The sequence below is a fragment of the Garra rufa genome, unplaced genomic scaffold (assembly GCF_049309525.1).
Source record: "Garra rufa unplaced genomic scaffold, GarRuf1.0 hap1_unplaced_003, whole genome shotgun sequence".
Lineage (NCBI taxonomy): Eukaryota > Metazoa > Chordata > Actinopteri > Cypriniformes > Cyprinidae > Garra > Garra rufa.
The window spans coordinates 1,835,571-1,859,893 of record NW_027394278.1 but is presented as its reverse complement, the minus strand read 5'-3'; the positions used below and the strand labels follow the sequence as shown (position 1 = coordinate 1,859,893).

At 38.3% G+C, this 24,323-nt stretch overlaps 19 non-coding genes and 7 pseudogenes across 19 annotated transcripts; all 26 read left to right on the top strand.

Annotated features, from left to right (window-relative positions):
- The first annotated feature begins 80 nt into the window (after positions 1-80).
- Positions 81-199, top strand: LOC141310390 (5S ribosomal RNA). The gene has a single exon (XR_012347935.1). It is a non-coding gene; the product is annotated as a 5S ribosomal RNA (ribosomal RNA).
- Positions 200-922: 723 nt separating this feature from the next.
- On the top strand, positions 923-1,031 carry LOC141310481 (5S ribosomal RNA; annotated as a pseudogene).
- An 84-nt stretch (positions 1,032-1,115) lies between these two features.
- LOC141310117 (5S ribosomal RNA) lies at positions 1,116-1,234 on the top strand. The gene has a single exon (XR_012347662.1). It is a non-coding gene; the product is annotated as a 5S ribosomal RNA (ribosomal RNA).
- Positions 1,235-2,605: 1,371 nt separating this feature from the next.
- On the top strand, positions 2,606-2,724 carry LOC141310116 (5S ribosomal RNA). Its single transcript, XR_012347661.1, has one exon. It is a non-coding gene; the product is annotated as a 5S ribosomal RNA (ribosomal RNA).
- Positions 2,725-4,092: 1,368 nt separating this feature from the next.
- Positions 4,093-4,211, top strand: LOC141310389 (5S ribosomal RNA). Its single transcript, XR_012347934.1, has one exon. It is a non-coding gene; the product is annotated as a 5S ribosomal RNA (ribosomal RNA).
- Positions 4,212-4,934: 723 nt separating this feature from the next.
- Positions 4,935-5,043, top strand: LOC141310478 (5S ribosomal RNA; annotated as a pseudogene).
- An 84-nt stretch (positions 5,044-5,127) lies between these two features.
- LOC141310114 (5S ribosomal RNA) lies at positions 5,128-5,246 on the top strand. The gene has a single exon (XR_012347660.1). It is a non-coding gene; the product is annotated as a 5S ribosomal RNA (ribosomal RNA).
- Positions 5,247-6,616: 1,370 nt separating this feature from the next.
- LOC141310113 (5S ribosomal RNA) lies at positions 6,617-6,735 on the top strand. The gene has a single exon (XR_012347659.1). It is a non-coding gene; the product is annotated as a 5S ribosomal RNA (ribosomal RNA).
- A 723-nt stretch (positions 6,736-7,458) lies between these two features.
- On the top strand, positions 7,459-7,567 carry LOC141310477 (5S ribosomal RNA; annotated as a pseudogene).
- An 84-nt stretch (positions 7,568-7,651) lies between these two features.
- On the top strand, positions 7,652-7,770 carry LOC141310112 (5S ribosomal RNA). Its single transcript, XR_012347658.1, has one exon. It is a non-coding gene; the product is annotated as a 5S ribosomal RNA (ribosomal RNA).
- A 1,371-nt stretch (positions 7,771-9,141) lies between these two features.
- Positions 9,142-9,260, top strand: LOC141310110 (5S ribosomal RNA). Its single transcript, XR_012347656.1, has one exon. It is a non-coding gene; the product is annotated as a 5S ribosomal RNA (ribosomal RNA).
- Positions 9,261-10,628: 1,368 nt separating this feature from the next.
- LOC141310388 (5S ribosomal RNA) lies at positions 10,629-10,747 on the top strand. The gene has a single exon (XR_012347933.1). It is a non-coding gene; the product is annotated as a 5S ribosomal RNA (ribosomal RNA).
- Positions 10,748-11,470: 723 nt separating this feature from the next.
- On the top strand, positions 11,471-11,579 carry LOC141310476 (5S ribosomal RNA; annotated as a pseudogene).
- Positions 11,580-11,663: 84 nt separating this feature from the next.
- LOC141310109 (5S ribosomal RNA) lies at positions 11,664-11,782 on the top strand. The gene has a single exon (XR_012347654.1). It is a non-coding gene; the product is annotated as a 5S ribosomal RNA (ribosomal RNA).
- Positions 11,783-13,152: 1,370 nt separating this feature from the next.
- On the top strand, positions 13,153-13,271 carry LOC141310108 (5S ribosomal RNA). The gene has a single exon (XR_012347653.1). It is a non-coding gene; the product is annotated as a 5S ribosomal RNA (ribosomal RNA).
- Positions 13,272-13,994: 723 nt separating this feature from the next.
- On the top strand, positions 13,995-14,103 carry LOC141310475 (5S ribosomal RNA; annotated as a pseudogene).
- An 84-nt stretch (positions 14,104-14,187) lies between these two features.
- On the top strand, positions 14,188-14,306 carry LOC141310266 (5S ribosomal RNA). Its single transcript, XR_012347811.1, has one exon. It is a non-coding gene; the product is annotated as a 5S ribosomal RNA (ribosomal RNA).
- Positions 14,307-15,676: 1,370 nt separating this feature from the next.
- Positions 15,677-15,795, top strand: LOC141310107 (5S ribosomal RNA). The gene has a single exon (XR_012347652.1). It is a non-coding gene; the product is annotated as a 5S ribosomal RNA (ribosomal RNA).
- A 723-nt stretch (positions 15,796-16,518) lies between these two features.
- LOC141310474 (5S ribosomal RNA) lies at positions 16,519-16,627 on the top strand (annotated as a pseudogene).
- An 84-nt stretch (positions 16,628-16,711) lies between these two features.
- On the top strand, positions 16,712-16,830 carry LOC141310106 (5S ribosomal RNA). Its single transcript, XR_012347651.1, has one exon. It is a non-coding gene; the product is annotated as a 5S ribosomal RNA (ribosomal RNA).
- A 2,017-nt stretch (positions 16,831-18,847) lies between these two features.
- On the top strand, positions 18,848-18,966 carry LOC141310103 (5S ribosomal RNA). The gene has a single exon (XR_012347649.1). It is a non-coding gene; the product is annotated as a 5S ribosomal RNA (ribosomal RNA).
- A 730-nt stretch (positions 18,967-19,696) lies between these two features.
- On the top strand, positions 19,697-19,815 carry LOC141310102 (5S ribosomal RNA). Its single transcript, XR_012347648.1, has one exon. It is a non-coding gene; the product is annotated as a 5S ribosomal RNA (ribosomal RNA).
- Positions 19,816-20,545: 730 nt separating this feature from the next.
- On the top strand, positions 20,546-20,664 carry LOC141310101 (5S ribosomal RNA). Its single transcript, XR_012347647.1, has one exon. It is a non-coding gene; the product is annotated as a 5S ribosomal RNA (ribosomal RNA).
- Positions 20,665-22,032: 1,368 nt separating this feature from the next.
- Positions 22,033-22,151, top strand: LOC141310387 (5S ribosomal RNA). Its single transcript, XR_012347932.1, has one exon. It is a non-coding gene; the product is annotated as a 5S ribosomal RNA (ribosomal RNA).
- A 723-nt stretch (positions 22,152-22,874) lies between these two features.
- LOC141310472 (5S ribosomal RNA) lies at positions 22,875-22,983 on the top strand (annotated as a pseudogene).
- An 84-nt stretch (positions 22,984-23,067) lies between these two features.
- Positions 23,068-23,186, top strand: LOC141310100 (5S ribosomal RNA). The gene has a single exon (XR_012347646.1). It is a non-coding gene; the product is annotated as a 5S ribosomal RNA (ribosomal RNA).
- Positions 23,187-24,323: the final 1,137 nt, after the last annotated feature.

Below are 24,323 nucleotides of genomic sequence, written 5' to 3'. Positions count from 1 at the left end.
GCCTTTTCTTCACTATTTATATAATATGCTGGCTTTTACGGAGGCTGATCTTTAAATAGCCCACTTTTTGGAGCGCCCTCGCTTACGGCCATACTGCGCTGAGACCGCCCGATCTCGTCTGATCTCGGAAGCAATGCAGCGTCGGGCCTGGTTAGTACTTGGATGGGAGACCGCCTGGGAATACCAGGTGCTGTAAGCTTTTGCCTTTTCTTCACTATTTATATAATATGCTGGCTTTTAGAAAGACTTGTTTTACCGCTCTATTTATTACAATCATTTAAATGTATTATAGAGTGTTAAGTGTTTTACATGTTTTTTAGGCCATTTTATTACTCTTAACATTTTAAGTGTGTGTGTGTCTTTAATAAATGGATGGTTGGCCTGCCATGTGACTAGACACATGACAGGAAGCAGGAAGTACAACTGTATAAGAGAGCAGCATGACAAAAAAAGTCACCAAACTGTTGGATTAAGGAGTTGCTAATTTTAGAGCTCACCTTTCCATTCACCACCTGCAAACTTTGGATTACACTTTCTGTGGATTGTATATACAATGGTGGACACTCACATTGGACTTATCAACACACTGGGATTCTTGGACTGTTTTTAGGGTATGGACAAATGAACTGTATTCTTTTAACAGCATTTACCTAGTTTTATCGTGTTGTTTTAAAGTCTTTTATGTGAACCTTGTATAAAAACCAAATCTATTTAAACCAATCTTCTTTTATGTCTCATTCTTTTAACCACTAGTCATCTCTCACAGTTAATTCTGACCCCATTTTAATGTTGTAACTCTGGATGGGAGACCGCCTGGGAATACCAGGTGCTGTAAACTTTTGCCTTTTCTTCACTATTTATATAATATGATGGCTTTTACGGAGGCTGATCTATAAATAACCCACTTTTTGGAGCAGTCCTCGCTTACGGCCATACTGCGCTGAGTGCGCCCGATCTCGGAAGCAAAGCAGCGTCGGGCCTGGTTAGTACTTGGATGGGAGACCCCCTGGGAATACCAGGTGCTGTAAGCTTTTGCCTTTTCTTCACTATTTATATAATAAGATGGCTTTTACGGAGGCTGATCTATAAATAGCCCACTTTTTGGAGCAGTACTCGCTTACGGCCATACTGCGCTGAGACCGCCCGATCTCGTCTGATCTCGGAAGCAAAGCAGCGTCGGGCCTGGTTAGTACTTGGATGGGAGACCGCCTGGGAATACCAGGTGCTGTAAGCTTTTGCCTTTTCTTCACTATTTATATAATATGCTGGCTTTTAGAAAGACGTGTTTTACCGCTCTATTTATTACAATCATTTAAATGTATTATAGAGTGTTAAGTGTTTTACATGTTTTTTAGGCCATTTTATTACTCTTAACATTTTAAGTGTGTGTGTGTGTCTTTAATAAATGGATGGTTGGCCTGCCATGTGACTAGACACATGACAGGAAGCAGGAAGTACAACTGTATAAGAGAGCAGCATGACAAAAAAAGTCACCAAACTGTTGGATTAAGGAGTTGCTAATTTTAGAGCTCACCTTTCCATTCACCACCTGCAAACTTTGGATTACACTTTCTGTGGATTGTATATACAATGGTGGACACTCACATTGGACTTATCAACACACTGGGATTCTTGGACTGTTTTTAGGGTATGGACAAATGAACTGTATTCTTTTAACAGCATTTACCTAGTTTTATCGTGTTGTTTTAAAGTCTTTTATGTGAACCTTGTATATAAACCAAATCTATTTAAACCAATCTTCTTTTATGTCTCATTCTTTTAACCACTAGTCATCTCTCACAGTTAAATCTGACCCCATTTTAATCTTGTAACTCTGGATGGGAGACCGCCTGGGAATACCAGGTGCTGTAAGCTTTTGCCTTTTCTTCACTATTTATATAATATGCTGGCTTTTAGAAAGACGTGTTTTACCGCTCTATTTATTACAATCATTTAAATGTATTATAGAGTGTTAAGTGTTTTACATGTTTTTTTAGGCCATTTTATTGCTCTTAACATTTTAAGTGTGTGTGTGTCTTAAATAAATGGATGGTTGGCCTGCCATGTGACTAGACACATGACAGGAAGCAGGAAGTACAACTGTATAAGAGAGCAGCATGACAAACAAAGGACAGTCACCAAACTGTTGGATTAAGGAGTTTGCTAATTTTAGAGCTCACCTTTCCATTCACCACCTGCAAACTTTGGATTACACTTTCTGTGGATTGTATATACAATGGTGGACACTCACATTGGACTTATCAACACACTAGGATTCTTGGACTGTTTTTAGGGTATGGACAAATGAACTGTATTCTTTTAACAGCATTTACCTAGTTTTATCGTGTTGTTTTAAAGTCTTTTATGTTAACCTTGTATATAAACCAAATCTATTTAAACCAATCTTCTTTTATGTCTCATTCTTTTAACCACTACTCATCTCTCACAGTTAAATCTGACCCCATTTTAATCTTGTAACTCTGGATGGGAGACCGCCTGGGAATACCAGGTGCTGTAAGCTTTTGCCTTTTCTTCACTATTTATATAATATGCTGGCTTTTACGGAGGCTGATCTTTAAATAGCCCACTTTTTGGAGCAGCCCTCGCTTACGGCCATACTGCGCTGAGACCGCCCGATCTCGTCTGATCTCGGAAGCAAAGCAGCGTCGGGCCTGGTTAGTACTTGGATGGGAGACCGCCTGGGAATACCAGGTGCTGTAAGCTTTTGCCTTTTCTTCACTATTTATATAATATGCTGGCTTTTAGAAAGACGTGTTTTACCGCTCTATTTATTACAATCATTTAAATGTATTATAGAGTGTTAAGTGTTTTACATGTTTTTTAGGCCATTTTATTACTCTTAACATTTTAAGTGTGTGTGTGTCTTTAATAAATGGATGGTTGGCCTGCCATGTGACTAGACACATGACAGGAAGCAGGAAGTACAACTGTATAAGAGAGCAGCATGACAAAAAAAGTCACCAAACTGTTGGATTAAGGAGTTGCTAATTTTAGAGCTCACCTTTCCATTCACCACCTGCAAACTTTGGATTACACTTTCTGTGGATTGTATATACAATGGTGGACACTCACATTGGACTTATCAACACACTGGGATTCTTGGACTGTTTTTAGGGTATGGACAAATGAACTGTATTCTTTTAACAGCATTTACCTAGTTTTATCGTGTTGTTTTAAAGTCTTTTATGTGAACCTTGTATATAAACCAAATCTATTTAAACCAATCTTCTTTTATGTCTCATTCTTTTAACCACTAGTCATCTCTCACAGTTAAATCTGACCCCATTTTAATCTTGTAACTCTGGAAGGGAGACCGCCTGGGAATACCAGGTGCTGTAAGCTTTTGCCTTTTCTTCACTATTTATATAATATGCTGGCTTTTAGAAAGACGTGTTTTACCGCTCTATTTATTACAATCATTTAAATGTATTATAGAGTGTTAAGTGTTTTACATGTTTTTTTAGGCCATTTTATTGCTCTTAACATTTTAAGTGTGTGTGTGTCTTAAATAAATGGATGGTTGGCCTGCCATGTGACTAGACACATGACAGGAAGCAGGAAGTACAACTGTATAAGAGAGCAGCATGACAAACAAAGGACAGTCACCAAACTGTTGGATTAAGGAGTTTGCTAATTTTAGAGCTCACCTTTCCATTCACCACCTGCAAACTTTGGATTACACTTTCTGTGGATTGTATATACAATGGTGGACACTCACATTGGACTTATCAACACACTAGGATTCTTGGACTGTTTTTAGGGTATGGACAAATGAACTGTATTCTTTTAACAGCATTTACCTAGTTTTATCGTGTTGTTTTAAAGTCTTTTATGTTAACCTTGTATATAAACCAAATCTATTTAAACCAATCTTCTTTTATGTCTCATTCTTTTAACCACTACTCATCTCTCACAGTTAAATCTGACCCCATTTTAATCTTGTAACTCTGGATGGGAGACCGCCTGGGAATACCAGGTGCTGTAAGCTTTTGCCTTTTCTTCACTATTTATATAATATGCTGGCTTTTACGGAGGCTGATCTTTAAATAGCCCACTTTTTGGAGCGCCCTCGCTTACGGCCATACTGCGCTGAGACCGCCCGATCTCGTCTGATCTCGGAAGCAATGCAGCGTCGGGCCTGGTTAGTACTTGGATGGGAGACCGCCTGGGAATACCAGGTGCTGTAAGCTTTTGCCTTTTCTTCACTATTTATATAATATGCTGGCTTTTAGAAAGACTTGTTTTACCGCTCTATTTATTACAATCATTTAAATGTATTATAGAGTGTTAAGTGTTTTACATGTTTTTTAGGCCATTTTATTACTCTTAACATTTTAAGTGTGTGTGTGTCTTTAATAAATGGATGGTTGGCCTGCCATGTGACTAGACACATGACAGGAAGCAGGAAGTACAACTGTATAAGAGAGCAGCATGACAAAAAAAGTCACCAAACTGTTGGATTAAGGAGTTGCTAATTTTAGAGCTCACCTTTCCATTCACCACCTGCAAACTTTGGATTACACTTTCTGTGGATTGTATATACAATGGTGGACACTCACATTGGACTTATCAACACACTGGGATTCTTGGACTGTTTTTAGGGTATGGACAAATGAACTGTATTCTTTTAACAGCATTTACCTAGTTTTATCGTGTTGTTTTAAAGTCTTTTATGTGAACCTTGTATAAAAACCAAATCTATTTAAACCAATCTTCTTTTATGTCTCATTCTTTTAACCACTAGTCATCTCTCACAGTTAATTCTGACCCCATTTTAATGTTGTAACTCTGGATGGGAGACCGCCTGGGAATACCAGGTGCTGTAAACTTTTGCCTTTTCTTCACTATTTATATAATATGATGGCTTTTACGGAGGCTGATCTATAAATAACCCACTTTTTGGAGCAGTCCTCGCTTACGGCCATACTGCGCTGAGTGCGCCCGATCTCGGAAGCAAAGCAGCGTCGGGCCTGGTTAGTACTTGGATGGGAGACCCCCTGGGAATACCAGGTGCTGTAAGCTTTTGCCTTTTCTTCACTATTTATATAATAAGATGGCTTTTACGGAGGCTGATCTATAAATAGCCCACTTTTTGGAGCAGTACTCGCTTACGGCCATACTGCGCTGAGACCGCCCGATCTCGTCTGATCTCGGAAGCAAAGCAGCGTCGGGCCTGGTTAGTACTTGGATGGGAGACCGCCTGGGAATACCAGGTGCTGTAAGCTTTTGCCTTTTCTTCACTATTTATATAATATGCTGGCTTTTAGAAAGACGTGTTTTACCGCTCTATTTATTACAATCATTTAAATGTATTATAGAGTGTTAAGTGTTTTACATGTTTTTTAGGCCATTTTATTACTCTTAACATTTTAAGTGTGTGTGTGTGTCTTTAATAAATGGATGGTTGGCCTGCCATGTGACTAGACACATGACAGGAAGCAGGAAGTACAACTGTATAAGAGAGCAGCATGACAAAAAAAGTCACCAAACTGTTGGATTAAGGAGTTGCTAATTTTAGAGCTCACCTTTCCATTCACCACCTGCAAACTTTGGATTACACTTTCTGTGGATTGTATATACAATGGTGGACACTCACATTGGACTTATCAACACACTGGGATTCTTGGACTGTTTTTAGGGTATGGACAAATGAACTGTATTCTTTTAACAGCATTTACCTAGTTTTATCGTGTTGTTTTAAAGTCTTTTATGTGAACCTTGTATATAAACCAAATCTATTTAAACCAATCTTCTTTTATGTCTCATTCTTTTAACCACTAGTCATCTCTCACAGTTAAATCTGACCCCATTTTAATCTTGTAACTCTGGATGGGAGACCGCCTGGGAATACCAGGTGCTGTAAGCTTTTGCCTTTTCTTCACTATTTATATAATATGCTGGCTTTTAGAAAGACGTGTTTTACCGCTCTATTTATTACAATCATTTAAATGTATTATAGAGTGTTAAGTGTTTTACATGTTTTTTTAGGCCATTTTATTGCTCTTAACATTTTAAGTGTGTGTGTGTCTTAAATAAATGGATGGTTGGCCTGCCATGTGACTAGACACATGACAGGAAGCAGGAAGTACAACTGTATAAGAGAGCAGCATGACAAACAAAGGACAGTCACCAAACTGTTGGATTAAGGAGTTTGCTAATTTTAGAGCTCACCTTTCCATTCACCACCTGCAAACTTTGGATTACACTTTCTGTGGATTGTATATACAATGGTGGACACTCACATTGGACTTATCAACACACTAGGATTCTTGGACTGTTTTTAGGGTATGGACAAATGAACTGTATTCTTTTAACAGCATTTACCTAGTTTTATCGTGTTGTTTTAAAGTCTTTTATGTTAACCTTGTATATAAACCAAATCTATTTAAACCAATCTTCTTTTATGTCTCATTCTTTTAACCACTACTCATCTCTCACAGTTAAATCTGACCCCATTTTAATCTTGTAACTCTGGATGGGAGACCGCCTGGGAATACCAGGTGCTGTAAGCTTTTGCCTTTTCTTCACTATTTATATAATATGCTGGCTTTTACGGAGGCTGATCTTTAAATAGCCCACTTTTTGGAGCGCCCTCGCTTACGGCCATACTGCGCTGAGACCGCCCGATCTCGTCTGATCTCGGAAGCAAAGCAGCGTCGGGCCTGGTTAGTACTTGGATGGGAGACCGCCTGGGAATACCAGGTGCTGTAAGCTTTTGCCTTTTCTTCACTATTTATATAATATGCTGGCTTTTAGAAAGACTTGTTTTACCGCTCTATTTATTACAATCATTTAAATGTATTATAGAGTGTTAAGTGTTTTACATGTTTTTTAGGCCATTTTATTACTCTTAACATTTTAAGTGTGTGTGTGTCTTTAATAAATGGATGGTTGGCCTGCCATGTGACTAGACACATGACAGGAAGCAGGAAGTACAACTGTATAAGAGAGCAGCATGACAAAAAAAGTCACCAAACTGTTGGATTAAGGAGTTGCTAATTTTAGAGCTCACCTTTCCATTCACCACCTGCAAACTTTGGATTACACTTTCTGTGGATTGTATATACAATGGTGGACACTCACATTGGACTTATCAACACACTGGGATTCTTGGACTGTTTTTAGGGTATGGACAAATGAACTGTATTCTTTTAACAGCATTTACCTAGTTTTATCGTGTTGTTTTAAAGTCTTTTATGTGAACCTTGTATAAAAACCAAATCTATTTAAACCAATCTTCTTTTATGTCTCATTCTTTTAACCACTAGTCATCTCTCACAGTTAATTCTGACCCCATTTTAATGTTGTAACTCTGGATGGGAGACCGCCTGGGAATACCAGGTGCTGTAAACTTTTGCCTTTTCTTCACTATTTATATAATATGATGGCTTTTACGGAGGCTGATCTATAAATAACCCACTTTTTGGAGCAGTCCTCGCTTACGGCCATACTGCGCTGAGTGCGCCCGATCTCGGAAGCAAAGCAGCGTCGGGCCTGGTTAGTACTTGGATGGGAGACCCCCTGGGAATACCAGGTGCTGTAAGCTTTTGCCTTTTCTTCACTATTTATATAATAAGATGGCTTTTACGGAGGCTGATCTATAAATAGCCCACTTTTTGGAGCAGTACTCGCTTACGGCCATACTGCGCTGAGACCGCCCGATCTCGTCTGATCTCGGAAGCAAAGCAGCGTCGGGCCTGGTTAGTACTTGGATGGGAGACCGCCTGGGAATACCAGGTGCTGTAAGCTTTTGCCTTTTCTTCACTATTTATATAATATGCTGGCTTTTAGAAAGACGTGTTTTACCGCTCTATTTATTACAATCATTTAAATGTATTATAGAGTGTTAAGTGTTTTACATGTTTTTTAGGCCATTTTATTACTCTTAACATTTTAAGTGTGTGTGTGTGTCTTTAATAAATGGATGGTTGGCCTGCCATGTGACTAGACACATGACAGGAAGCAGGAAGTACAACTGTATAAGAGAGCAGCATGACAAAAAAAGTCACCAAACTGTTGGATTAAGGAGTTGCTAATTTTAGAGCTCACCTTTCCATTCACCACCTGCAAACTTTGGATTACACTTTCTGTGGATTGTATATACAATGGTGGACACTCACATTGGACTTATCAACACACTGGGATTCTTGGACTGTTTTTAGGGTATGGACAAATGAACTGTATTCTTTTAACAGCATTTACCTAGTTTTATCGTGTTGTTTTAAAGTCTTTTATGTGAACCTTGTATATAAACCAAATCTATTTAAACCAATCTTCTTTTATGTCTCATTCTTTTAACCACTAGTCATCTCTCACAGTTAAATCTGACCCCATTTTAATCTTGTAACTCTGGATGGGAGACCGCCTGGGAATACCAGGTGCTGTAAGCTTTTGCCTTTTCTTCACTATTTATATAATATGCTGGCTTTTAGAAAGACGTGTTTTACCGCTCTATTTATTACAATCATTTAAATGTATTATAGAGTGTTAAGTGTTTTACATGTTTTTTTAGGCCATTTTATTGCTCTTAACATTTTAAGTGTGTGTGTGTCTTAAATAAATGGATGGTTGGCCTGCCATGTGACTAGACACATGACAGGAAGCAGGAAGTACAACTGTATAAGAGAGCAGCATGACAAACAAAGGACAGTCACCAAACTGTTGGATTAAGGAGTTTGCTAATTTTAGAGCTCACCTTTCCATTCACCACCTGCAAACTTTGGATTACACTTTCTGTGGATTGTATATACAATGGTGGACACTCACATTGGACTTATCAACACACTAGGATTCTTGGACTGTTTTTAGGGTATGGACAAATGAACTGTATTCTTTTAACAGCATTTACCTAGTTTTATCGTGTTGTTTTAAAGTCTTTTATGTTAACCTTGTATATAAACCAAATCTATTTAAACCAATCTTCTTTTATGTCTCATTCTTTTAACCACTACTCATCTCTCACAGTTAAATCTGACCCCATTTTAATCTTGTAACTCTGGATGGGAGACCGCCTGGGAATACCAGGTGCTGTAAGCTTTTGCCTTTTCTTCACTATTTATATAATATGCTGGCTTTTACGGAGGCTGATCTTTAAATAGCCCACTTTTTGGAGCAGCCCTCGCTTACGGCCATACTGCGCTGAGACCGCCCGATCTCGTCTGATCTCGGAAGCAAAGCAGCGTCGGGCCTGGTTAGTACTTGGATGGGAGACCGCCTGGGAATACCAGGTGCTGTAAGCTTTTGCCTTTTCTTCACTATTTATATAATATGCTGGCTTTTAGAAAGACGTGTTTTACCGCTCTATTTATTACAATCATTTAAATGTATTATAGAGTGTTAAGTGTTTTACATGTTTTTTAGGCCATTTTATTACTCTTAACATTTTAAGTGTGTGTGTGTCTTTAATAAATGGATGGTTGGCCTGCCATGTGACTAGACACATGACAGGAAGCAGGAAGTACAACTGTATAAGAGAGCAGCATGACAAAAAAAGTCACCAAACTGTTGGATTAAGGAGTTGCTAATTTTAGAGCTCACCTTTCCATTCACCACCTGCAAACTTTGGATTACACTTTCTGTGGATTGTATATACAATGGTGGACACTCACATTGGACTTATCAACACACTGGGATTCTTGGACTGTTTTTAGGGTATGGACAAATGAACTGTATTCTTTTAACAGCATTTACCTAGTTTTATCGTGTTGTTTTAAAGTCTTTTATGTGAACCTTGTATATAAACCAAATCTATTTAAACCAATCTTCTTTTATGTCTCATTCTTTTAACCACTAGTCATCTCTCACAGTTAAATCTGACCCCATTTTAATCTTGTAACTCTGGAAGGGAGACCGCCTGGGAATACCAGGTGCTGTAAGCTTTTGCCTTTTCTTCACTATTTATATAATATGCTGGCTTTTAGAAAGACGTGTTTTACCGCTCTATTTATTACAATCATTTAAATGTATTATAGAGTGTTAAGTGTTTTACATGTTTTTTTAGGCCATTTTATTGCTCTTAACATTTTAAGTGTGTGTGTGTCTTAAATAAATGGATGGTTGGCCTGCCATGTGACTAGACACATGACAGGAAGCAGGAAGTACAACTGTATAAGAGAGCAGCATGACAAACAAAGGACAGTCACCAAACTGTTGGATTAAGGAGTTTGCTAATTTTAGAGCTCACCTTTCCATTCACCACCTGCAAACTTTGGATTACACTTTCTGTGGATTGTATATACAATGGTGGACACTCACATTGGACTTATCAACACACTAGGATTCTTGGACTGTTTTTAGGGTATGGACAAATGAACTGTATTCTTTTAACAGCATTTACCTAGTTTTATCGTGTTGTTTTAAAGTCTTTTATGTTAACCTTGTATATAAACCAAATCTATTTAAACCAATCTTCTTTTATGTCTCATTCTTTTAACCACTACTCATCTCTCACAGTTAAATCTGACCCCATTTTAATCTTGTAACTCTGGATGGGAGACCGCCTGGGAATACCAGGTGCTGTAAGCTTTTGCCTTTTCTTCACTATTTATATAATATGCTGGCTTTTACGGAGGCTGATCTTTAAATAGCCCACTTTTTGGAGCGCCCTCGCTTACGGCCATACTGCGCTGAGACCGCCCGATCTCGTCTGATCTCGGAAGCAATGCAGCGTCGGGCCTGGTTAGTACTTGGATGGGAGACCGCCTGGGAATACCAGGTGCTGTAAGCTTTTGCCTTTTCTTCACTATTTATATAATATGCTGGCTTTTAGAAAGACTTGTTTTACCGCTCTATTTATTACAATCATTTAAATGTATTATAGAGTGTTAAGTGTTTTACATGTTTTTTAGGCCATTTTATTACTCTTAACATTTTAAGTGTGTGTGTGTCTTTAATAAATGGATGGTTGGCCTGCCATGTGACTAGACACATGACAGGAAGCAGGAAGTACAACTGTATAAGAGAGCAGCATGACAAAAAAAGTCACCAAACTGTTGGATTAAGGAGTTGCTAATTTTAGAGCTCACCTTTCCATTCACCACCTGCAAACTTTGGATTACACTTTCTGTGGATTGTATATACAATGGTGGACACTCACATTGGACTTATCAACACACTGGGATTCTTGGACTGTTTTTAGGGTATGGACAAATGAACTGTATTCTTTTAACAGCATTTACCTAGTTTTATCGTGTTGTTTTAAAGTCTTTTATGTGAACCTTGTATAAAAACCAAATCTATTTAAACCAATCTTCTTTTATGTCTCATTCTTTTAACCACTAGTCATCTCTCACAGTTAATTCTGACCCCATTTTAATGTTGTAACTCTGGATGGGAGACCGCCTGGGAATACCAGGTGCTGTAAACTTTTGCCTTTTCTTCACTATTTATATAATATGATGGCTTTTACGGAGGCTGATCTATAAATAACCCACTTTTTGGAGCAGTCCTCGCTTACGGCCATACTGCGCTGAGTGCGCCCGATCTCGGAAGCAAAGCAGCGTCGGGCCTGGTTAGTACTTGGATGGGAGACCCCCTGGGAATACCAGGTGCTGTAAGCTTTTGCCTTTTCTTCACTATTTATATAATAAGATGGCTTTTACGGAGGCTGATCTATAAATAGCCCACTTTTTGGAGCAGTACTCGCTTACGGCCATACTGCGCTGAGACCGCCCGATCTCGTCTGATCTCGGAAGCAAAGCAGCGTCGGGCCTGGTTAGTACTTGGATGGGAGACCGCCTGGGAATACCAGGTGCTGTAAGCTTTTGCCTTTTCTTCACTATTTATATAATATGCTGGCTTTTAGAAAGACGTGTTTTACCGCTCTATTTATTACAATCATTTAAATGTATTATAGAGTGTTAAGTGTTTTACATGTTTTTTAGGCCATTTTATTACTCTTAACATTTTAAGTGTGTGTGTGTGTCTTTAATAAATGGATGGTTGGCCTGCCATGTGACTAGACACATGACAGGAAGCAGGAAGTACAACTGTATAAGAGAGCAGCATGACAAAAAAAGTCACCAAACTGTTGGATTAAGGAGTTGCTAATTTTAGAGCTCACCTTTCCATTCACCACCTGCAAACTTTGGATTACACTTTCTGTGGATTGTATATACAATGGTGGACACTCACATTGGACTTATCAACACACTGGGATTCTTGGACTGTTTTTAGGGTATGGACAAATGAACTGTATTCTTTTAACAGCATTTACCTAGTTTTATCGTGTTGTTTTAAAGTCTTTTATGTGAACCTTGTATATAAACCAAATCTATTTAAACCAATCTTCTTTTATGTCTCATTCTTTTAACCACTAGTCATCTCTCACAGTTAAATCTGACCCCATTTTAATCTTGTAACTCTGGATGGGAGACCGCCTGGGAATACCAGGTGCTGTAAGCTTTTGCCTTTTCTTCACTATTTATATAATATGCTGGCTTTTAGAAAGACGTGTTTTACCGCTCTATTTATTACAATCATTTAAATGTATTATAGAGTGTTAAGTGTTTTACATGTTTTTTTAGGCCATTTTATTGCTCTTAACATTTTAAGTGTGTGTGTGTCTTAAATAAATGGATGGTTGGCCTGCCATGTGACTAGACACATGACAGGAAGCAGGAAGTACAACTGTATAAGAGAGCAGCATGACAAACAAAGGACAGTCACCAAACTGTTGGATTAAGGAGTTTGCTAATTTTAGAGCTCACCTTTCCATTCACCACCTGCAAACTTTGGATTACACTTTCTGTGGATTGTATATACAATGGTGGACACTCACATTGGACTTATCAACACACTAGGATTCTTGGACTGTTTTTAGGGTATGGACAAATGAACTGTATTCTTTTAACAGCATTTACCTAGTTTTATCGTGTTGTTTTAAAGTCTTTTATGTTAACCTTGTATATAAACCAAATCTATTTAAACCAATCTTCTTTTATGTCTCATTCTTTTAACCACTACTCATCTCTCACAGTTAAATCTGACCCCATTTTAATCTTGTAACTCTGGATGGGAGACCGCCTGGGAATACCAGGTGCTGTAAGCTTTTGCCTTTTCTTCACTATTTATATAATATGCTGGCTTTTACGGAGGCTGATCTTTAAATAGCCCACTTTTTGGAGCGCCCTCGCTTACGGCCATACTGCGCTGAGACCGCCCGATCTCGTCTGATCTCGGAAGCAAAGCAGCGTCGGGCCTGGTTAGTACTTGGATGGGAGACCGCCTGGGAATACCAGGTGCTGTAAGCTTTTGCCTTTTCTTCACTATTTATATAATATGCTGGCTTTTAGAAAGACTTGTTTTACCGCTCTATTTATTACAATCATTTAAATGTATTATAGAGTGTTAAGTGTTTTACATGTTTTTTAGGCCATTTTATTACTCTTAACATTTTAAGTGTGTGTGTGTCTTTAATAAATGGATGGTTGGCCTGCCATGTGACTAGACACATGACAGGAAGCAGGAAGTACAACTGTATAAGAGAGCAGCATGACAAAAAAAGTCACCAAACTGTTGGATTAAGGAGTTGCTAATTTTAGAGCTCACCTTTCCATTCACCACCTGCAAACTTTGGATTACACTTTCTGTGGATTGTATATACAATGGTGGACACTCACATTGGACTTATCAACACACTGGGATTCTTGGACTGTTTTTAGGGTATGGACAAATGAACTGTATTCTTTTAACAGCATTTACCTAGTTTTATCGTGTTGTTTTAAAGTCTTTTATGTGAACCTTGTATAAAAACCAAATCTATTTAAACCAATCTTCTTTTATGTCTCATTCTTTTAACCACTAGTCATCTCTCACAGTTAATTCTGACCCCATTTTAATGTTGTAACTCTGGATGGGAGACCGCCTGGGAATACCAGGTGCTGTAAACTTTTGCCTTTTCTTCACTATTTATATAATATGATGGCTTTTACGGAGGCTGATCTATAAATAACCCACTTTTTGGAGCAGTCCTCGCTTACGGCCATACTGCGCTGAGTGCGCCCGATCTCGGAAGCAAAGCAGCGTCGGGCCTGGTTAGTACTTGGATGGGAGACCCCCTGGGAATACCAGGTGCTGTAAGCTTTTGCCTTTTCTTCACTATTTATATAATAAGATGGCTTTTACGGAGGCTGATCTATAAATAGCCCACTTTTTGGAGCAGTACTCGCTTACGGCCATACTGCGCTGAGACCGCCCGATCTCGTCTGATCTCGGAAGCAAAACAGCGTCGGGCCTGGTTAGTACTTGGATGGGAGACCGCCTGGGAATACCAGGTGCTGTAAGCTTTTGCCTTTTCTTCACTATTTATATAATATGCTGGCTTTTAGAAAGACGTGTTTTACCGCTCTATTTATTACAATCATTTAAATGTATTATAGAGTGTTAAGTGTTTTACATGTTTTTTAGGCCATTTTATTACTCTTAACATTTTAAGTGTGTGTGTGTGTCTTTAATAAATGGATGGTTGGCCTGCCATGTGACTAGACACATGACAGGAAGCAGGAAGTACAACTGTATAAGAGAGCAGCATGACAAAAAAAGTCACCAAACTGTTGGATTAAGGAGTTGCTAATTTTAGAGCTCACCTTTCCATTCACCACCTGCAAACTTTGGATTACACTTTCTGTGGATTGTATATACAATGGTGGACACTCACATTGGACTTATCAACACACTGGGATTCTTGGACTGTTTTTAGGGTATGGACAAATGAACTGTATTCTTTTAACAGCATTTACCTAGTTTTATCGTGTTGTTTTAAAGTCTTTTATGTGAACCTTGTAAATAAACCAAATCTATTTAAACCAATCTTCTTTTATGTCTCATTCTTTTAACCACTAGTCATCTCTCACAGTTAAATCTGACCCCATTTTAATCTTGTAACTCTGGATGGGAGACCGCCTGGGAATACCAGGTGCTGTAAGCTTTTGCCTTTTCTTCACTATTTATATAATATGCTGGCTTTTAGAAAGACGTGTTTTACCGCTCTATTTATTACAATCATTTAAATGTATTATAGAGTGTTAAGTGTTTTACATGTTTTTTTAGGCCATTTTATTGCTCTTAACATTTTAAGTGTGTGTGTGTCTTAAATAAATGGATGGTTGGCCTGCCATGTGACTAGACACATGACAGGAAGCAGGAAGTACAACTGTATAAGAGAGCAGCATGACAAACAAAGGACAGTCACCAAACTGTTGGATTAAGGAGTTTGCTAATTTTAGAGCTCACCTTTCCATTCACCACCTGCAAACTTTGGATTACACTTTCTGTGGATTGTATATACAATGGTGGACACTCACATTGGACTTATCAACACACTAGGATTCTTGGACTGTTTTTAGGGTATGGACAAATGAACTGTATTCTTTTAACAGCATTTACCTAGTTTTATCGTGTTGTTTTAAAGTCTTTTATGTTAACCTTGTATATAAACCAAATTTATTTAAACCAATCTTCTTTTATGTCTCATTCTTTTAACCACTACTCATCTCTCACAGTTAAATCTGACCCCATTTTAATCTTGTAACTCTGGATGGGAGACCGCCTGGGAATACCAGGTGCTGTAAGCTTTTGCCTTTTCTTCACTATTTATATAATATGCTGGCTTTTACGGAGGCTGATCTTTAAATAGCCCACTTTTTGGAGCGCCCTCGCTTACGGCCATACTGCGCTGAGACCGCCCGATCTCGTCTGATCTCGGAAGCAAAGCAGCGTCGGGCCTGGTTAGTACTTGGATGGGAGACCGCCTGGGAATACCAGGTGCTGTAAGCTTTTGCCTTTTCTTCACTATTTATATAATATGCTGGCTTTTAGAAAGACTTGTTTTACCGCTCTATTTATTACAATCATTTAAATGTATTATAGAGTGTTAAGTGTTTTACATGTTTTTTAGGCCATTTTATTACTCTTAACATTTTAAGTGTGTGTGTGTCTTTAATAAATGGATGGTTGGCCTGCCATGTGACTAGACACATGACAGGAAGCAGGAAGTACAACTGTATAAGAGAGCAGCATGACAAAAAAAGTCACCAAACTGTTGGATTAAGGAGTTGCTAATTTTAGAGCTCACCTTTCCATTCACCACCTGCAAACTTTGGATTACACTTTCTGTGGATTGTATATACAATGGTGGACACTCACATTGGACTTATCAACACACTGGGATTCTTGGACTGTTTTTAGGGTATGGACAAATGAACTGTATTCTTTTAACAGCATTTACCTAGTTTTATCGTGTTGTTTTAAAGTCTTTTATGTGAACCTTGTATAAAAACCAAATCTATTTAAACCAATCTTCTTTTATGTCTCATTCTTTTAACCACTAGTCATCTCTCACAGTTAATTCTGACCCCATTTTAATGTTGTAACTCTGGATGGGAGACCGCCTGGGAATACCAGGTGCTGTAAACTTTTGCCTTTTCTTCACTATTTATATAATATGATGGCTTTTACGGAGGCTGATCTATAAATAACCCACTTTTTGGAGCAGTCCTCGCTTACGGCCATACTGCGCTGAGTGCGCCCGATCTCGGAAGCAAAGCAGCGTCGGGCCTGGTTAGTACTTGGATGGGAGACCCCCTGGGAATACCAGGTGCTGTAAGCTTTTGCCTTTTCTTCACTATTTATATAATAAGATGGCTTTTACGGAGGCTGATCTATAAATAGCCCACTTTTTGGAGCAGTACTCGCTTACGGCCATACTGCGCTGAGACCGCCCGATCTCGTCTGATCTCGGAAGCAAAGCAGCGTCGGGCCTGGTTAGTACTTGGATGGGAGACCGCCTGGGAATACCAGGTGCTGTAAGCTTTTGCCTTTTCTTCACTATTTATATAATATGCTGGCTTTTAGAAAGACGTGTTTTACCGCTCTATTTATTACAATCATTTAAATGTATTATAGAGTGTTAAGTGTTTTACATGTTTTTTAGGCCATTTTATTACTCTTAACATTTTAAGTGTGTGTGTGTGTCTTTAATAAATGGATGGTTGGCCTGCCATGTGACTAGACACATGACAGGAAGCAGGAAGTACAACTGTATAAGAGAGCAGCATGACAAAAAAAGTCACCAAACTGTTGGATTAAGGAGTTGCTAATTTTAGAGCTCACCTTTCCATTCACCACCTGCAAACTTTGGATTACACTTTCTGTGGATTGTATATACAATGGTGGACACTCACATTGGACTTATCAACACACTGGGATTCTTGGACTGTTTTTAGGGTATGGACAAATGAACTGTATTCTTTTAACAGCATTTACCTAGTTTTATCGTGTTGTTTTAAAGTCTTTTATGTGAACCTTGTATATAAACCAAATCTATTTAAACCAATCTTCTTTTATGTCTCATTCTTTTAACCACTAGTCATCTCTCACAGTTAAATCTGACCCCATTTTAATCTTGTAACTCTGGATGGGAGACCGCCTGGGAATACCAGGTGCTGTAAGCTTTTGCCTTTTCTTCACTATTTATATAATATGCTGGCTTTTAGAAAGACGTGTTTTACCGCTCTATTTATTACAATCATTTAAATGTATTATAGAGTGTTAAGTGTTTTACTTGTTTTTTTAGGCCATTTTATTGCTCTTAACATTTTAAGTGTGTGTGTGTCTTAAATAAATGGATGGTTGGCCTGCCATGTGACTAGACACATGACAGGAAGCAGGAAGTACAACTGTATAAGAGAGCAGCATGACAAACAAAGGACAGTCACCAAACTGTTGGATTAAGGAGTTTGCTAATTTTAGAGCTCACCTTTCCATTCACCACCTGCAAACTTTGGATTACACTTTCTGTGGATTGTATATACAATGGTGGACACTCACATTGGACTTATCAACACACTGGGATTCTTGGACTGTTTTTAGGGTATGGACAAATGAACTGTATTCTTTTAACAGCATTTACCTAGTTTTATCGTGTTGTTTTAAAGTCTTTTATGTGAACCTTGTATATAAACCAAATCTATTTAAACCAATCTTCTTTTATGTCTCATTCTTTTAACCACTAGTCATCTCTCACAGTTAAATCTGACCCCATTTTAATCTTGTAACTCTGGATGGGAGACCGCCTGGGAATACCAGGTGCTGTAAGCTTTTGCCTTTTCTTCACTATTTATATAATATGCTGGCTTTTAGAAAGACGTGTTTTACCGCTCTATTTATTACAATCATTTAAATGTATTATAGAGTGTTAAGTGTTTTACATGTTTTTTTAGGCCATTTTATTGCTCTTAACATTTTAAGTGTGTGTGTGTCTTAAATAAATGGATGGTTGGCCTGCCATGTGACTAGACACATGACAGGAAGCAGGAAGTACAACTGTATAAGAGAGCAGCATGACAAACAAAGGACAGTCACCAAACTGTTGGATTAAGGAGTTTGCTAATTTTAGAGCTCACCTTTCCATTCACCACCTGCAAACTTTGGATTACACTTTTTGTGGATTGTATATACAATGGTGGACACTCACATTTGACTTATCAACACACTAGGATTCTTGGACTGTTTTTAGGGTATGGACAAATGAACTGTATTCTTTTAACAGCATTTACCTAGTTTTATCGTGTTGTTTTAAAGTCTTTTATGTTAACCTTGTATATAAACCAAATCTATTTAAACCAATCTTCTTTTATGTCTCATTCTTTTAACCACTACTCATCTCTCACAGTTAAATCTGACCCCATTTTAATCTTGTAACTCTGGATGGGAGACCGCCTGGGAATACCAGGTGCTGTAAGCTTTTGCCTTTTCTTCACTATTTATATAATATGCTGGCTTTTACGGAGGCTGATCTTTAAATAGCCCACTTTTTGGAGCAGCCCTCGCTTACGGCCATACTGCGCTGAGACCGCCCGATCTCGTCTGATCTCGGAAGCAAAGCAGCGTCGGGCCTGGTTAGTACTTGGATGGGAGACCGCCTGGGAATACCAGGTGCTGTAAGCTTTTGCCTTTTCTTCACTATTTATATAATATGCTGGCTTTTAGAAAGACGTGTTTTACCGCTCTATTTATTACAATCATTTAAATGTATTATAGAGTGTTAAGTGTTTTACATGTTTTTTTAGGCCATTTTATTGCTCTTAACATTTTAAGTGTGTGTGTGTCTTAAATAAATGGATGGTTGGCCTGCCATGTGACTAGACACATGACAGGAAGCAGGAAGTACAACTGTATAAGAGAGCAGCATGACAAACAAAGGACAGTCACCAAACTGTTGGATTAAGGAGTTTGCTAATTTTAGAGCTCACCTTTCCATTCACCACCTGCAAACTTTGGATTACACTTTTTGTGGATTGTATATACAATGGTGGACACTCACATTTGACTTATCAACACACTAGGATTCTTGGACTGTTTTTAGGGTATGGACAAATGAACTGTATTCTTTTAACAGCATTTACCTAGTTTTATCGTGTTGTTTTAAAGTCTTTTATGTTAACCTTGTATATAAACCAAATCTATTTAAACCAATCTTCTTTTATGTCTCATTCTTTTAACCACTACTCATCTCTCACAGTTAAATCTGACCCCATTTTAATCTTGTAACTCTGGATGGGAGACCGCCTGGGAATACCAGGTGCTGTAAGCTTTTGCCTTTTCTTCACTATTTATATAATATGCTGGCTTTTACGGAGGCTGATCTTTAAATAGCCCACTTTTTGGAGCAGCCCTCGCTTACGGCCATACTGCGCTGAGACCGCCCGATCTCGTCTGATCTCGGAAGCAAAGCAGCGTCGGGCCTGGTTAGTACTTGGATGGGAGACCGCCTGGGAATACCAGGTGCTGTAAGCTTTTGCCTTTTCTTCACTATTTATATAATATGCTGGCTTTTAGAAAGACGTGTTTTACCGCTCTATTTATTACAATCATTTAAATGTATTATAGAGTGTTAAGTGTTTTACATGTTTTTTTAGGCCATTTTATTGCTCTTAACATTTTAAGTGTGTGTGTGTCTTAAATAAATGGATGGTTGGCCTGCCATGTGACTAGACACATGACAGGAAGCAGGAAGTACAACTGTATAAGAGAGCAGCATGACAAACAAAGGACAGTCACCAAACTGTTGGATTAAGGAGTTTGCTAATTTTAGAGCTCACCTTTCCATTCACCACCTGCAAACTTTGGATTACACTTTCTGTGGATTGTATATACAATGGTGGACACTCACATTGGACTTATCAACACACTAGGATTCTTGGACTGTTTTTAGGGTATGGACAAATGAACTGTATTCTTTTAACAGCATTTACCTAGTTTTATCGTGTTGTTTTAAAGTCTTTTATGTTAACCTTGTATATAAACCAAATCTATTTAAACCAATCTTCTTTTATGTCTCATTCTTTTAACCACTACTCATCTCTCACAGTTAAATCTGACCCCATTTTAATCTTGTAACTCTGGATGGGAGACCGCCTGGGAATACCAGGTGCTGTAAGCTTTTGCCTTTTCTTCACTATTTATATAATATGCTGGCTTTTACGGAGGCTGATCTTTAAATAGCCCACTTTTTGGAGCAGCCCTCGCTTACGGCCATACTGCGCTGAGACCGCCCGATCTCGTCTGATCTCGGAAGCAAAGCAGCGTCGGGCCTGGTTAGTACTTGGATGGGAGACCGCCTGGGAATACCAGGTGCTGTAAGCTTTTGCCTTTTCTTCACTATTTATATAATATGCTGGCTTTTAGAAAGACGTGTTTTACCGCTCTATTTATTACAATCATTTAAATGTATTATAGAGTGTTAAGTGTTTTACATGTTTTTTAGGCCATTTTATTACTCTTAACATTTTAAGTGTGTGTGTGTCTTTAATAAATGGATGGTTGGCCTGCCATGTGACTAGACACATGACAGGAAGCAGGAAGTACAACTGTATAAGAGAGCAGCATGACAAAAAAAGTCACCAAACTGTTGGATTAAGGAGTTGCTAATTTTAGAGCTCACCTTTCCATTCACCACCTGCAAACTTTGGATTACACTTTCTGTGGATTGTATATACAATGGTGGACACTCACATTGGACTTATCAACACACTGGGATTCTTGGACTGTTTTTAGGGTATGGACAAATGAACTGTATTCTTTTAACAGCATTTACCTAGTTTTATCGTGTTGTTTTAAAGTCTTTTATGTGAACCTTGTATATAAACCAAATCTATTTAAACCAATCTTCTTTTATGTCTCATTCTTTTAACCACTAGTCATCTCTCACAGTTAAATCTGACCCCATTTTAATCTTGTAACTCTGGAAGGGAGACCGCCTGGGAATACCAGGTGCTGTAAGCTTTTGCCTTTTCTTCACTATTTATATAATATGCTGGCTTTTAGAAAGACGTGTTTTACCGCTCTATTTATTACAATCATTTAAATGTATTATAGAGTGTTAAGTGTTTTACATGTTTTTTTAGGCCATTTTATTGCTCTTAACATTTTAAGTGTGTGTGTGTCTTAAATAAATGGATGGTTGGCCTGCCATGTGACTAGACACATGACAGGAAGCAGGAAGTACAACTGTATAAGAGAGCAGCATGACAAACAAAGGACAGTCACCAAACTGTTGGATTAAGGAGTTTGCTAATTTTAGAGCTCACCTTTCCATTCACCACCTGCAAACTTTGGATTACACTTTCTGTGGATTGTATATACAATGGTGGACACTCACATTGGACTTATCAACACACTAGGATTCTTGGACTGTTTTTAGGGTATGGACAAATGAACTGTATTCTTTTAACAGCATTTACCTAGTTTTATCGTGTTGTTTTAAAGTCTTTTATGTTAACCTTGTATATAAACCAAATCTATTTAAACCAATCTTCTTTTATGTCTCATTCTTTTAACCACTACTCATCTCTCACAGTTAAATCTGACCCCATTTTAATCTTGTAACTCTGGATGGGAGACCGCCTGGGAATACCAGGTGCTGTAAGCTTTTGCCTTTTCTTCACTATTTATATAATATGCTGGCTTTTACGGAGGCTGATCTTTAAATAGCCCACTTTTTGGAGCGCCCTCGCTTACGGCCATACTGCGCTGAGACCGCCCGATCTCGTCTGATCTCGGAAGCAATGCAGCGTCGGGCCTGGTTAGTACTTGGATGGGAGACCGCCTGGGAATACCAGGTGCTGTAAGCTTTTGCCTTTTCTTCACTATTTATATAATATGCTGGCTTTTAGAAAGACTTGTTTTACCGCTCTATTTATTACAATCATTTAAATGTATTATAGAGTGTTAAGTGTTTTACATGTTTTTTAGGCCATTTTATTACTCTTAACATTTTAAGTGTGTGTGTGTCTTTAATAAATGGATGGTTGGCCTGCCATGTGACTAGACACATGACAGGAAGCAGGAAGTACAACTGTATAAGAGAGCAGCATGACAAAAAAAGTCACCAAACTGTTGGATTAAGGAGTTGCTAATTTTAGAGCTCACCTTTCCATTCACCACCTGCAAACTTTGGATTACACTTTCTGTGGATTGTATATACAATGGTGGACACTCACATTGGACTTATCAACACACTGGGATTCTTGGACTGTTTTTAGGGTATGGACAAATGAACTGTATTCTTTTAACAGCATTTACCTAGTTTTATCGTGTTGTTTTAAAGTCTTTTATGTGAACCTTGTATAAAATCCAAATCTATTTAAACCAATCTTCTTTTATGTCTCATTCTTTTAACCACTAGTCATCTCTCACAGTTAATTCTGACCCCATTTTAATGTTGTAACTCTGGATGGGAGACCGCCTGGGAATACCAGGTGCTGTAAACTTTTGCCTTTTCTTCACTATTTATATAATATGATGGCTTTTACGGAGGCTGATCTATAAATAACCCACTTTTTGGAGCAGTCCTCGCTTACGGCCATACTGCGCTGAGTGCGCCCGATCTCGGAAGCAAAGCAGCGTCGGGCCTGGTTAGTACTTGGATGGGAGACCCCCTGGGAATACCAGGTGCTGTAAGCTTTTGCCTTTTCTTCACTATTTATATAATAAGATGGCTTTTACGGAGGCTGATCTATAAATAGCCCACTTTTTGGAGCAGTACTCGCTTACGGCCATACTGCGCTGAGACCGCCCGATCTCGTCTGATCTCGGAAGCAAAGCAGCGTCGGGCCTGGTTAGTACTTGGATGGGAGACCGCCTGGGAATACCAGGTGCTGTAAGCTTTTGCCTTTTCTTCACTATTTATATAATATGCTGGCTTTTAGAAAGACGTGTTTTACCGCTCTATTTATTACAATCATTTAAATGTATTATAGAGTGTTAAGTGTTTTACATGTTTTTTAGGCCATTTTATTACTCTTAACATTTTAAGTGTGTGTGTGTGTCTTTAATAAATGGATGGTTGGCCTGCCATGTGACTAGACACATGACAGGAAGCAGGAAGTACAACTGTATAAGAGAGCAGCATGACAAAAAAAGTCACCAAACTGTTGGATTAAGGAGTTGCTAATTTTAGAGCTCACCTTTCCATTCACCACCTGCAAACTTTGGATTACACTTTCTGTGGATTGTATATACAATGGTGGACACTCACATTGGACTTATCAACACACTGGGATTCTTGGACTGTTTTTAGGGTATGGACAAATGAACTGTATTCTTTTAACAGCATTTACCTAGTTTTATCGTGTTGTTTTAAAGTCTTTTATGTGAACCTTGTATATAAACCAAATCTATTTAAACCAATCTTCTTTTATGTCTCATTCTTTTAACCACTAGTCATCTCTCACAGTTAAATCTGACCCCATTTTAATCTTGTAACTCTGGATGGGAGACCGCCTGGGAATACCAGGTGCTGTAAGCTTTTGCCTTTTCTTCACTATTTATATAATATGCTGGCTTTTAGAAAGACGTGTTTTACCGCTCTATTTATTACAATCATTTAAATGTATTATAGAGTGTTAAGTGTTTTACTTGTTTTTTTAGGCCATTTTATTGCTCTTAACATTTTAAGTGTGTGTGTGTCTTAAATAAATGGATGGTTGGCCTGCCATGTGACTAGACACATGACAGGAAGCAGGAAGTACAACTGTATAAGAGAGCAGCATGACAAACAAAGGACAGTCACCAAACTGTTGGATTAAGGAGTTTGCTAATTTTAGAGCTCACCTTTCCATTCACCACCTGCAAACTTTGGATTACACTTTCTGTGGATTGTATATACAATGGTGGACACTCACATTGGACTTATCAACACACTGGGATTCTTGGACTGTTTTTAGGGTATGGACAAATGAACTGTATTCTTTTAACAGCATTTACCTAGTTTTATCGTGTTGTTTTAAAGTCTTTTATGTGAA